The sequence below is a fragment of the Danio rerio genome, chromosome 4 (genome assembly GCF_049306965.1).
Source record: "Danio rerio strain Tuebingen ecotype United States chromosome 4, GRCz12tu, whole genome shotgun sequence".
In the NCBI taxonomy this organism is placed as follows: Eukaryota; Metazoa; Chordata; class Actinopteri; order Cypriniformes; family Danionidae; genus Danio; species Danio rerio.
Window position 1 is genome coordinate 54718872 of NC_133179.1, and position 14696 is coordinate 54733567.

The 14696-nt window shown below is 39.1% G+C and overlaps 1 protein-coding gene and 1 pseudogene across 5 annotated transcripts in view; both read right to left on the reverse strand.

The window, feature by feature from the left end:
- Positions 1-14696, reverse strand: part of LOC103910797 (uncharacterized) — a 1018570-nt gene that overhangs the window by 511489 nt on the left and 492385 nt on the right. The window lies entirely within an intron of this gene.
- Positions 7105-7178, reverse strand: LOC137495125 (U6 spliceosomal RNA; annotated as a pseudogene).

Genomic DNA, 14696 nt, shown 5'->3' on the forward strand with positions numbered 1-14696 from the left:
AACACAAAACAGGGATTGCATTGGTCGGGAATCAGACCCGGGTCTCCCACGTGGCAGGCGAGAATTCTACCACTGAGCCACCAATGCTTATTGATATAGTTTTTTGCCTCTGTAGTGTGTGAGTGCTAAAAGGCCGTCAACCAGAGCTGAAAAAGGAGCCACACAAAACCGCACTTGTATTAGCCAGGAATCAACTCTTTGTCCACCGCGTGGCAGGCGAGAATTCTACCACTGAACCACCAATGCTGAAATGGTTTTACTACAGCCCTAGTGGGGTGTGATTGCTGCAAGGCTGATATCCAGAGCTGGAAGAGTAGCAACACAAAACAGGATTTTCATTGGCCGGGAATCTGACCCGGGTCTCCCACGTGGCAGGCGAGAACTCTACCACTGAGCCACCAATGCTGACCTATGTTCTTCCCTGCCTTTGTGTTGTGTGAGTGCTAAAAAGACGTCAACCAGAGCTGAAAGAGGAGCCACACAAAACCGCACTTGTATTAGTCGGGAATCGACTCAAGGTCTCCAGCGTAGCAGGCGAGAATTCTACCACTGAACCACCAATACTGATATGCTTATACTGCGCCCCTAGTGGAGTGTGATTGCTGCAAGGCTGTTACACAGAGCTGGAAGAGTAGTAATACAAAACAGGAATTGCATTGGCCGGGAATCGGACCCTGGTCTCCCGCGTGGCTGGCAAGAAATCTACCACTGAACCACCAATGCTGAAATGCTTGTTCTGCAGCCCTAGTGGGGTGTGATTAATGCAAGGCTGTTACCCAGAGCTGGAAGAGTAGCTACACAAAACAGAAATTGTAATGGACGGGAATCGGACCATGGTCTTCTGTGTGGCAGGCAAGTAATCTACCACTGAACCAACAATGCTGATATGCTTATACAGCAGCCCTAGTGGGGTGTGATTGATACAAGGCTGTTACCCAGAGCTGGAAGAGTAGCAACACAAAACAGGAATTGCATTGGCCGGGAATAGGACCCGGGTCTCCCGCATGGCAGGCGAGAATTCTATCACTGAACCACCAATGCTGCCGCATGTTCTTCCTTGCCTTTGTGTTGTATGAGTGCTAAAAGGCTGTCAACCAGAGCTGAAAAAGGAGCCACTCAAAACTGCACTTGTATTAGCCAGGAAGCGACTCAAGGTCTACCGCGTGGCAGGTGAGAATTCTACAACTAAACCACCAATGCTGATATGGTTTTACTGCAGCCCTAGTGGGTTGTGATTGCTGCAAGACTGTTACCCAGTGGTGGAAGAGTAGCAACCAAAATCAGAAGGTGCATTGGCCGGGAAACGGACCTGGGTCTCCCGCGTAGCAGGCAAGAATTCTACCACTGAACGACCAATACTGACCCATGTTGTTCCTTGCCTTTTGTTGTGTGAGTGCTAAAAGGCCATCAACCAGAGCTGAAAAAGGAGCCACACAAAACGCACTTGTATTAGCCGGGGATCGCCTCAAGTTCTCCCGCATAGCAGGTAAGAAATCTACCACTGAACCACCAATACAGATATGCTTATACTGCTCCCCTAGTGGGGTGTGATTGCTGCAAAGCTGTTACCCAGAGCTGGAAGAGTAGCAACACAAAACAGGAATTGCATTGGCCGGGAATCGGACCTGGGTCTCTCACATGGCAGGCGAGAATTTCACCACTGAGCCACCAATGCTTACTGATATGGTATTTTGCCTTTGTAGTGTGTGAGTGCTAAAAGGCCGTCAACCAGAGCTGAAAAAGGAGCCACACAAAACCGCACTTGTATTAGCCGAGAATCGACTCTAGGTCTACCATGTGGCAGGCGAGAATTCTACCACTGAACCACGAATGCTGATAAGCTTTTACTGCAGCCCTAGTGGGGTGTGATTGCTGCAAGGCTGTTACCCAGAGCTGGAAGAGTAGCAACACAAAAAAGGAATTGCATTGGCTGGGAATCGGACAAGGGTCTCCGGCATGGCAGGGTAGAATTCTACCACTGAACCACCAATGCTGATATGCTTATGGTGCTGCCCTAGCGGGGTGTGATTGCTGCAAGGCTGTTACCAAGAGCTGGAAGAGTAGCAACACAAGAAAGGAATTGCATTGGACAGAAATCGGCCTCGGGTCGCCCGCAAGGGAGGCAAGAATTCTACCACTGAACCACTAATGCTGACCCATGTTCTTCCTTGCTTTTGTGTTGTGTGAGTGCTTAAAGGCCGTCAACCAGAGCTAGAAGAGGAGCCACACAAAACAGCAATTGCATTAGCAGGGAATCGAACCCAGGTCTCCCACATGGCAGGCAAGATTTCTACGAAAATCACCAATTTTGATATGGTTATGCTACTGCCCTAGTGGGGTGTGATTGCTGCAAGGCTGTTAGCCTTCCAGCTGAAAGAGTAGCAACACAAAACAAGAATTGCATTGGTCGGGAATCAGACACAGGTCTCCTGCATGGCAGGCGAGAATTCTACCACTGAACCACCAATACTGACCAATGTTGTTTCTTGGCTTTGTGTTGTGTGGCTGCCACAAGGCTGTTACTTGCAGCTGGAAGAGTAGCAACACAAACGAGCAACTGCATTGGCCGGGAATCGGACCTGGGTTTCCCGCCTGGCAGGGGAGAATTCTTCCACTGAACCTCCAATCCTGAAACACATGCTCTCCTGCTGAAGGATTCGGATTTCTGCTTTCCAATTCGTCTTATCATGGACCAACGTTTATCCTTTTTTCATCATCTTGTTTCTCATGATTTTTTTTTATTAAATATAATTATTTCATCATTTGAATGAGTATTTAACTGTGAAATTATTTTAAATAATGAATAAGGTAACACATTGCTTAATATAAGAATGTTCAGTGCATTTGCCTGTCTCTTTATAACTATTATCAGAATCCACCAAACTAGGTCAGAGGTCACGGAGACCTTAAAGGGCCATGAAACCCCCTCGTTTCAGCAGGGTGTTTTCACACCTCTACTTTAGAAAAAGTCAGAAAAGTGGGCGTGTCCAGCTCTGTTTAGGGGGGAGTGTCGAGGGAAGAAACGAGGCTTGGTATGAGAGTGTCCATTTGGGCGCGCTGAATTTCAGAGTCAAAACACCACCCACAGCGGACAATGTGACTGTGTTTACATGGACATCTGTAGTCGAATTATTTGCCAAATTATTAAATGGTGGACTTTAACTGCAGTTTGGCTCTTTCATTCAGGGAATTCATTCATGTCCCTCGCGACAAACGAGATGTTTGATTCGAGGATCTGCTCTAAGCGTGTATTCGTCATGCAATGTTTGATACCGCACGGCGAATGAGAGAAAAAAAAACTCTGCATTTCCCGGAAACTTAGATGCACACGGCAGGTAGGGTCAGAAAACCGCGTGTCTTATTCCGGTCACACAATCCAACACGAGGTTAGTTTGGTTGTAACTGTTAGTGCAAACTTGTTTACACTCGGTGCAATAGTTTGTTTGATACGAATAAAATACGAACTGAATAAACAAAGAGCGCTGGTCGCTCACTTACCAAATCTGTAGAGACAGGACAATCACCAGCAACTAGAGCTGCGTCTTTATTTAGAGGAGACTAACGTTACAAGCGAATCCGGTGCCCGCAAATCCGGCTGTGTCCGCATACGCTGTTAGCGGATACGCTTCGTGGAGGGGGAACTGGAATTCCAGAAGGGAACAGAATCGACTGCTACTCCGGATCTCAGCGTTAGCAGATCAGAACAGCTCTCAGGTAAACAATAATCCTCCTTAGACACGTAAGTTATTATTGTCGCGCGTCGCGTACACTTAATCCACACGAGTCTGCACTCTCACAGAGAGAAAATGAAAACGAAACTTAACTGCAGCAAACTATAAAAGCAACACTTCACGCTTGTTTTGCCAACACAACGTGGTGTCTTTGTCGTCTACACTCTGACAGTAATGAATATTAATGAAGTTGCACAATAGAGCGCGCTGATTGGTTTGAACCAAGCCTTACTCATGCATTAATGCAACACACTGTAAGACGTAATAAGACTCACTCTGGCACAGACGCCCAGTCTGCACGCTGGAATACACGCTATTATGTCATGACCGTGACGCAGCTTCAAAAATTCGTTTCAAACCGGAAGTACGAATTTGCTTGAAATAACGCAAAAACAACCAATTTACACTTTTTAGTGAAATATAAGTGTCCTAATAGTGTTTTTAGCAGTGTGGGACACATATACGACTGTCAACAGCTCAAAAAATGTGTTTTGGTGTTTTGTGACCCTTTAAGTGGAACTGAGGGCTGAGGACTGGAATCAACTGTTTCTATTGTTATTTCTATGATTTAATACCGTCTAAAATGTCTAAAGTGATTTTGCTGTTTTTACGGTTAATTCTTTTGACTGTTAATTCACTGTCCAATAGTAATGATTACAGTAAATGATGTAAATGTGTTTATATGTATTTTTATATTCTGGGTAAAGCATAAAACAAAAAAATGTTCATCCAATTAAAAAGAGTCGGACTGTCATCTCCCATAATTCCGATAAGCAGGTCAGGCTGTCTGTCAGCAAATGTAGATTCGGACTTCTGTGCATCTGTTCACGCATATCCGCCATTAGCATGTGCCCGTCTGTATAAACGACCACGCGCGGTCCCGAGACGGACCGGGAGAAATCAAATGCTGAATTAAAACTTTTAAAAACCTGAATCAATATTGGTGTTGCTTTAGCACGCTGAAGGAAGGACAACACCATGGCGGAAGTATTACTATTAGAGAGGTAATGTTCTGTTTTAAAACTATTTTAGTTAGGCTAAGCTGACGTTAGATTGTGTTGTGTTATGAATGACTTATATGCACAGACGTGTTGTTCAGCCACTGAAATCTCGCGGTGAAATATTGATGTGATTATTTTCAGTTTCATAAGGTCATTTTACAGCATTGATAATGATTTATAGAAATATTTATATTTAGTTCAACAACAAAACATCAGCAAATAGCGCTTTTCAGCCTAACCTGCTTTATTGAGCTGAAGTTGCTTTTATATTTACGTTTGGTCATTTTTGAACAATGACAGCCTTCCTATACTGTTTATCGCTACTCTGAATATTCACTCTAAAATAGCATGTAAGTGTGGCTAAGTAATAAATGTAATTCCTGCATGGCGCTGGCACTAACTAACTGGCAAATGACATGAACTAGTGGGGTTGTCTGTCTGCTGTTGTGACGCGGTGCGCGCGTTCGCAATTTCAGGGGGTGTGGCTTTAAATCACAGTCCCTCGCCGCCGTCCAAAGATAATATGCTAAGCGGTTAGCATTTTGGCAGATCACCTACTGAACCTTTAAGATATTGTTAAGAATATACGCACAAACCCCACGTGGAAATTCTCCTAGTCTATCTGTGTTTTAACCAATCAGGCTAGAACACCTATATGTATGACGCAGTTAATGCAATATGTGAGAGTATAATTGTTATTGATTGGTGATTGTAAGTAGAGCGGCCTAGGAACTCATTGCGAGAGTTGAAGCTGGTTTCAGCTGATGAAACTGCAGACTATCTTCTGTAAACTTGATTTATTTATTTAAATCTCTGACTCTGGCTCTTTTTTATATACCTGACTGGTCATTCTTTGGGTTAAACTGTATACTATCCCTACAGTTTTGGTGGAGGACGCGTGGCACTTGTTTACTGGTGACACCATTGATCAATCAACAAAAAGAAATGTAGAAAGATTTAAAATATTATAGACTAGGGATGGTCTGTGGAGTAGTGGGTAGTAACAGAACGCTGTTGGGTTCTCATTCAGACGTGAATGAAAGGCAAAATTTTGTGGCAGATTTGTGTGGAATCCCCTTGTGAGCTGGTGCATTTTGCGGTACACCTATAACGATAATAATAAGTATAACAGCAGTTGAGGGGTGTACCTCCTCCACCCAGAGTTAAGTACTCAGTGACGGGTGTGTAAGAGGCTTTTAGGACATTCTCGGGGATAAAACTTGGACTGGTTTTTATTTAGTAGTGGACTAAATTAACCCGAGATTGTAATTAGTTCCACCACTGCTATCTTGCTGTTTCACAGACAAAAGGGCCCGAATCCTAAGAATAGAGTAGGTCAGATTATTAGGGAAAGAAATAGTTAAATAAATTAATAAATTCTTAAATAACATCTTAATCGGTATCCATTAGATAGTAGATAGCATAAACAAGTTATAAACTCTAGTTTAGCTAACAGTAAAAATAAAATGGTATAAAATTATATTGTAAATTAAACTTAAGTAAATGTTCAATGTAAATGCAGTAACACCTAAAAATATGTGTATATGTAAATATAACTGTAAACATTGATGTAAATGAAATATTTTAAAATATATTTAATTGGATTTTTAAATAATTTATTAAACTTTAAAAAATTGACAAACCTATTTAAATATCAATGCCTGAAATTTAAATTTGAAAGTATTTTAATATAATATTTCTTATATCCTACAACCTAATATTTAAGGTACTATATTTAGTTTAATCAGTTGTTTAAATATTTTATTATGTGTTATTTAATATTAATAAATAAGTTACCTGAACATTGCGGTCAATATAATTGACAAAATTCTAAAACATTTAAAAGTCAATATTTCAGTATGTTTATTATTGAACTATTAAAATATTTTATTTCTTAAAAGGTGTGAAATATAAGTCCTGATTATAAAAACATTTTATCTAACTGACATGCAATTCAATAAAGCTATATTTAGTTATGTTGCAAATAAACATAGAATTATATTTGAATATAATGTAATACATTTATTAAAAAAATAATACTTATTATTATTATATGTTACTCAATTAATTTAAAATGGATTTTCTTTTTCAAATAAATGATGTACAATATACAATGAGAGCAGTCTACAGCACATGGCTAATTAATATGCACCTGTCATACCCCAGAAAGCACATGGCTAATTATGCCAGTTCCCGCCTTTGATTTTTTACCATATTGGGTAATTTGTTTAATTTCAACAAGCATGAGCACCCTTCAAGGCCACAGGTGACCCCAATGGGGTTCAGGGGTCACTACCCTGCAGTCTAAGGCCATGTGACGTCGAGAGGACTGCTGGGGGCCACAGGGTGGGGACAGAGAAGATCCATCAGGTTCCTTTTCGCAGGGGCCATGCTAATCTTCTCTGTATTGATCAAAATTTAGTCTATGTGCCACCGTAGCGAGCACAGACAAGTGGACAGGCTCAGGGCATATGTACGCCTCGAGTCCCAGCAATGTTCCTCCAAGGTGGTGGCAACCGGAGAGCCATGTTCCCACTTGTATGCCGTGCACTACAGAGCTTTGGCCCTGTCAGTGCGAGGCACACTGATTGATGCAGTAGGTCACCAAGTTTATGGACAGGGGGAAATTAGAGTGTCAGGATAGCCTATGGCAATGTCCCACTAATGCAAGGGCTTTGGAAGTGCATTAGCACAACAAAACAAACGATCAAAGCATCCCACATTCGTTTTCACCATGCATGTAGACTTTCCAGTTGACCCAGCAGCACTTCCCACGATTTGCTAAATCCTTCCCCATGCATCATTTGGAATCGTGAAAAGCCTTTTGTCTTTTTTCATTTCTGTACTTTTACCCACTGACTTGTGGAAATATAAATTTCTATCAACTAATTCCAAATGAACAATAATCTACGTATAACTGAAAAGTTATATTCTTTGGTTTTTAATTATATAATTTCATTAACATCCCAGCTAGGAGGGACATTTAACCTTTATCTCTCTGACGACAGGCTAAGTCAGTGATGCAAATGCTTTAAACGACTCTGTCTTTGTCTTCGGGTGTTGCTTTTATGCTACAGAAACCCTATGTTGATTAACTTGTGTGATCAGTAGCTGGGCCGTTTTTTAACACCTATGCCAGGCTGACTCCAACTCTTAATTTGCATACTTTGTTTAGCCAAATCCCCTCCTCCTAAGAACATAATATAGACATGAAATCTTTGTCTTAATTCAGACTATTTGCAGACTTGTGTGAGACTTGTGAGAGACTTGTGAAAGAACTTGCAGACTGCGGACCTCTAGTAGGCTCTTGCAGACACATTGGACATCTTGAAGACGCTGTATGACTGCAGATTAACCAACACGTCTCAATAAAGGAATTCTGCTTGTTTCAAGTCTCCTGGACTGGGTTCTTCTCTCTTCTTTTTACTCATTCATTTATTTTTTTACAACAACTTGGTGCCGTGAGCCGGATGGAGACTGAAATTATCAAATTCTCAACAATTTGCCACAAAAGACTGAAATCCACCTGGAATTCAACTTGAACCTTCAAGATCAAGGAAACTTCTTCAGACGGAATCTTCAGCTCAACGGCAATTTGAAGTCACTCAGCGGACGTCACAAATTCCCAACTATTTGCTGACTGCAACCCTGATGAAAATTGAGCTACCTGAATACAAAGATCAGATCACTCCAGACTGAATCTTTTCAGCTCAACCTCGATTTGGTGAGTTTCACTCTATCAAAAGAACCATACAGACCAGTCTATACACATGGTTTTACTCTGCTCCATCAGAGAAAAGTTAACAAACAGCTGCAGGGTTTGTTTAACAAAAAGCTATCCTCTATTTCAATAGAGAAGTAACAGTTTATCCTCTGTTCAGACAGAGAAGTAACGCCTTACGTGCTATTTTTCTTTTAAAAAGTTATCCTCTCTTCAGAGAAGTTAAGCCTTATGCGCTATTTTCTTTTCTTTTATTTCGTTTTCCCTCTGTTCAACCAGAGAAGTTTAAGTTTAGCTATACAAGCTAACTGATGTTATCTCTTGTTCAGGCAGGAAGTTTTAGCAACATGTGCTAATATTGTTACCCTCTGTTTCGCCAGAGAAGAAATTACTACACTTTCATCAGAAAAGTTTTAGTATTTTTACTTTGTGATAATAAGCTCACAAAATGTTTAGACAGAATACAAGACTGATCACTACGACTGAAAAAGGTAATTTAACATCTCCTTTATTGTCAGATCAGGATTTCAAATCGCTGCTACAACAGCACATGGACTCAATAACAGAGTCAGTCAGACTAAATTTGACAAAGAAATTTAGCATTGACCCAGATGATGTTTGGACATTAGATGAATGCAAGAAAGTGCTTGATGCATGCATTCGCAAAAACAATGTAAAAGGCATTATCTGCTGCTACAGAGAATTTAGTTTATCTCGAGCTAAACAACAAGCTCAAGCTAAATCAGAATTTGAAAAACAGATCCAAGAGCTTCATGCTAAGATAACCTCATTAACAAAACAACTGAACCTCAAGAAATCAAAAACTGACATTGAGAAGGTTAGTCAGCCTGATAATAAACATCCTGACTTACAAATTGTCTCTGAAACAGACATTTCCATCCAATCAGATAGTGATTTGCTCATAGGTTCAGTGGAGGTTTGTGGTGCCAGAAGATCTAAGAGAACTGAGAGTTCACACAACAACACTTCTGTTGTTCAAATTCAAACAGTTTCCAGAACACTAGGACCTAAAGAAATAGACAGACTGTCTCAAAGCTTACCATCAGCACGCACAAATTTTTCAGAGTTTAGCAGAGCACTAATCAGCAAAATGCGTCTTTATGACATGTCATTAACAGAAGTCACCCAGCTAATGTCTCAAATTCTCACTGAATCTGAATTCAACAGTTTTGAGCATACTGTGACCTCTAAATTACAACATGCCAGCAAGAATGATTTGAGAGAGGGTGTTTTGAAAGCTCTAAAGAACATTGTTGGCCCAAAGATTGACTGGTCAAAAGTGACTTGTTGTGTGCAAAGGAAAGATGAATCTGTGAATGAATTCACTGAGAGATTTTGTCAATCCGCCATAACTTACAGTGGATTAGCTGATAATTCGGACAGTGTGCTAAATGATAAGGGACCCCTAGTCCGCATCTGGTCAGATGGCCTTGCAACTGAATACAGACAAGCTTTGCCATTTCTTAACATCACCTGGTCTTCCACCACTCTCAGAAATAATATGAACAGTTTAGCTTTGTGGGAAAGAGACTCTTACATCAAAGACAGAGTCAGATTTGAAGCAGCTGCCACTAAGGTCAACACAGAAAAGACATCAAATCACAAATGTCTTAGGAAAAATATCTGTTGTCATTACTGTGGTAAAAAAGGACATTGGATGAGGGAGTGTAGAAAGAATAAAAAGAACTTTAAAGAGATGAACAGGGTAAATCAACTTCTGAACAGTTTGCTAAATGCCCTCAACATACCCCTCCCCTCATCACTAAATCCATTGAGCTGTCCACAAAGATGCTAACCATTTTTTGGCTGTGAGTGCTTAATGTCCCAGTTCATTTACAATTAAGAGGAAAGACTCTTTGTAAAAAGACACAAAGGAAACTTCTTCCTTTGTATTAGGGAACTCTGCTTAAGTCCACTTACAGCCTTAAATGTGTTTAACACATTTTCCAATCACTACCCATTCAATGTTATGATGTCTGATAGGACTGATATTTATTGAAGGATAGTTTGTGTCTCACATTTTAAAGTTTGCCCACCACACTCAGGGAGAGAACAGGACACACAAATCAGTGAGGAGCCCAGGGCAGAACTGAAAGCAACAGGCTTCAGGGGCCGCACCCTGTGGTGAAGACTCCCTTTTTCCCCATTTATCCTCACCTCACTGTTTTATAGGTGTCATAACTTTAAGATTAGGAGACAGAAAATACACAACACTATACAATCACCAACTTAACACAACCACTATACAATCACCTGAATAACTAGACACATGAACTGTATGATCATACAAGTCTATGCATGAATACTGCTGGTCTGCTGTTTCCTTGTTTTCTTGTGTGCATGTAAACACAAACACTGCATCTTCTCAAGAAACACTCTGAACCAGAGCATCACTATGGAGATCCATGCATGACAGGAAGTCATCAGATCAACTCTGTGCTGGAGAAGAACCACAAGAAACACACCTCACAAAAGACTGAACACTATTCACAAGCCATGGACTTTCAGAAGATCTACAGTTTAACTACATGATTTTTTGTGTCATCATGTAGGATTTATGACATTACAACTGATTGTCATAAACGTGTGAACAGTTTAGAAATCTACACTTACATCTACGTAGATAATGAAATGACACAGAATAAGTTAAATGTGCCTGTAACTTTTACAAGTTACATGACTAGAAGATGGTGCTTCTGTTATCATACAGAAGCCATTGAATGGTTTTAGGAAAGTTTACAAATTTATATATTTTTTGTGAGAGTTTTTAAATAACTCTCAAAGGGGGAACTGTGGAAATATAAATTTTTATCATCTAATTTCAAATTAACAATAATCTACATATAACTAAAAAGTTATATTCTCTGGTTTTTAATTATTTTATTTCATTGACATGCCAGCTAGGAGGGTCATTTAACCTTTGCCTTGCTGACAACAGGCTAAGCCAAAGTGATGCAATTATCAGTTTCACAGCATGGGGTGTCTATTGTTTTCTCTTTTCAATCAAATGGTCAGGCGGTTTCTGTCTCCAGAACATGATGAGATCAATGCCTGAAAGAGCAGTTTACCCTGCCGACCACAACGCTTAATTTGCATGCTTTGTTTAGCCAAATCCCCTCCTCCTAAGAACACAATATAGCCATGAAATCTTTGACTATTTGCAGACTTGTGTGAGACTTGTGAAAGAACTTGCAGACTGCGGACCTCTAGTAGGCTCTTGCAGACACAGACATCTTAAAGACGCTGTATGACTGCAGATTAACCAACACGTCTCAATAAAGGGATTCTGCTTGTTTCGTCTCTCCTGGACTGGGTTCTTTCTTCTTTTCACTCATTTATTTTTTTTTTTTTTACAACAGTGGTCATTCACTCTGTCCAGTGGACTGTCACACTGAACAGAGCTAAACTGAACTGAACTGAACTTAAACACTAAAACCTGAACCACACTGTTCCAATTACTATGACCATTTATGTGAAGCTGCTTTGACACAATCTACATTGTAAAAGCGCTATACAAATAAAGCTGAATTGAATTGAATTGAATTGGACTAAACTAATTGACTAGTGTAAGGGCCAGGTGAATGAGGGTGTAGGGCGAGATCAGACACTCTGATTAGTTTCTTAAAAACAGGGGTTTTCTACAAAGGTAGATACATGTTCCTCTGAATGACAAGGAGGCAAATCAGCTTCTAATGCCGAGACGGTTATTTTACCTTTATCTAACTCTAGAATTTTAACACTTTACTCTGAATTACCACAACACTTGTAATTTAACACCAATGAATTTGCTGTGTAGTCTTCTCACTACATCTATAAGTGTCTCCACAGATTGTGGTTCAGTCGTTCACAAGCATTAAAATGAGTAAAATATTATTTTAATAATGAAGATTATCTTGATAAGGAAAATATCATAAGTGTTACTATAAACCCTAAATGAACCCAGTTTACCTCTGCACACTACATCAGTGCCTTTAATATATTCAGATTCATTTATTGTATTTCCACTAAACTATTTCATCTCATCGAGAGGGAAAAGATGAATAATCATGAATCTTGTTCTCCTTCATTTGTTTTCTTCACATAGCAATAGTTTAATGAAACATTATGTTTTCCCAGAAGTTGTGTTCAGATATCTACAGAATCTTTTCTTAATAAAGGAAATAAAAGCCATTTAAAACAGTGCATGTCTCATCAGCTGGTTAAAGGATGACTAGAGGAAAATGAGCTGTGTTTCTGTTTTACTCTACTTTAACAAGCAGAAAACTCACACTGACTTATTATCGTATTGTTCTGAACATTTCGAGAAATGACGACAAAAAAGGGTGTCAAACATCTGTAAATGAGTGATCATTATATAATCAAAACCTTTCATTAAAGCTGTCCTGTTCTCATCTTACGACAATTTAGACAAGCTTTTACAACCATTTCAAACACTGACTACTCGATATACAACCACAGCATCAATAAACACACTGCCTTAACAATGTATATTGACCTATTTCTAGGCAAATATAGACACATTAACAGATATATTGATTAAATAGGAGAGTGAACACCAAACGCCTTCACTAATAGACAGATGATACAGTTAACCTCAAATGAGGAGCTGCAAACATATACAAGATACAAACTGCGAGAACTAGGGTGACAAGGTGGCTCAGTGGTTACCACTGTCGCCTCATAGCTAGAAGGTAACTGGTTTGAGCATTAGCTGGGTCAGTTGGTGTTTCTGTGTGGAGTTTGCATGTTATCCCAGTGTTGGCGTGGGTTTCCTCTAGGTGCTCCGGTAAGTAGGCGGTTCATTCCGCTGTGGTGACCCTTGATAAAAATCAGGGACTAGGCCGAAAAAGAAAATGAATGAATGAACATTTCAGCTAAATTTAAAACTGTTTTGGCTTCAGTTCTGACTAATCTAATGTATAAACACACTTATATTATTGAACAGCATCTGAGAGAAAGTAATAATTCATCAGAGAGATCTGTAAGAGGTGTACTCATTTCCATTTCCATCTGTAATCTTATTTTATTAGTCCAATACTGCTTTAAATATTGTTCAGAGACCTCTTGGATTTTATTTCAAATACCTTTTTCTCTATTCTCATATACCTCATATATTATGTTACACTATGTATATATATATATATATATATATATATATATATATATATATATATATATATATATATATATATATATACTATATTATACTTTTTTATATTTCTTCAACACACTCGTGCTCAGAGGAGCTGCACAGATATCTCTAGCTCCAGTTGTTTTTGTGTTGTCTCAAGGACACGCCCACAGTCAGGAGAATCTCGTGAATATTCATGTCAGTGTCATTCAGTGTAGCCAGTAATATATCAGGATATACCTGTAGATCACACAGGTGTGTTTTAGTGAAGTGAAAGAGCTCAGATTGTGTTCCTGCTGCACAAGAGCGTCTGTACTTCTGCATGTGAGTTTAACACTTCTACATTACGCTGATTTGTGGAGATAATGAAGGGGTTTTATATGTGTGAGTGTGATTTAAATGTCTGATCCTAAAGATCAAATCCTCAAACACAGATTAAACACTGAGTCAAACACGCTCATTTAAACACTGTGTCTAAAAGCTTTATTTTTAATCCCTTTAAAGTGTTTGTTCTCTTTTAAATCAGACTGACTCAATAGTGTCCAATAGTTCAGCATTAAATATAACTCTAAACATTCAGAGCCACGAAATCAAAAGTAAAGTTAAAGCAGACCTTCCAGTTGAAGAGGAAGAAAAGCTGCTGAAAAAAAAGTTGGTAAAACTTTATAATTACTACACACTATAAATCATGTATTAAGCATTAGCAAATAGTGAATCATAATCTGTTAAGCATTAACTCTACATTATTAAACGTTAGTAAGCAGTTTATAACTGCAGCTACAAATGCTCTATTCTTGACATAACCACATTTAAAATGTGCTTAATAATTGTATTTTCATACTTAGTAAATGATTATTTTTTCATTACTAAATTAAGTATTGCATTATTTACAAACCAGTTGTATTTTAGAGTAGTTGAGGGTTTTTAGGATCATTCAGAATGAGTTAGTAACTGATTAATAAACTATTTAAATTAACATTTATATGTCTTTTTATTCAGGCATATACTAATAGTCAACTAATATGTTAATAAATGCTTTATTAACTCAACTTCATGCAGTTTTGTGACCTAATCTAAAGTGAGGACTAGTT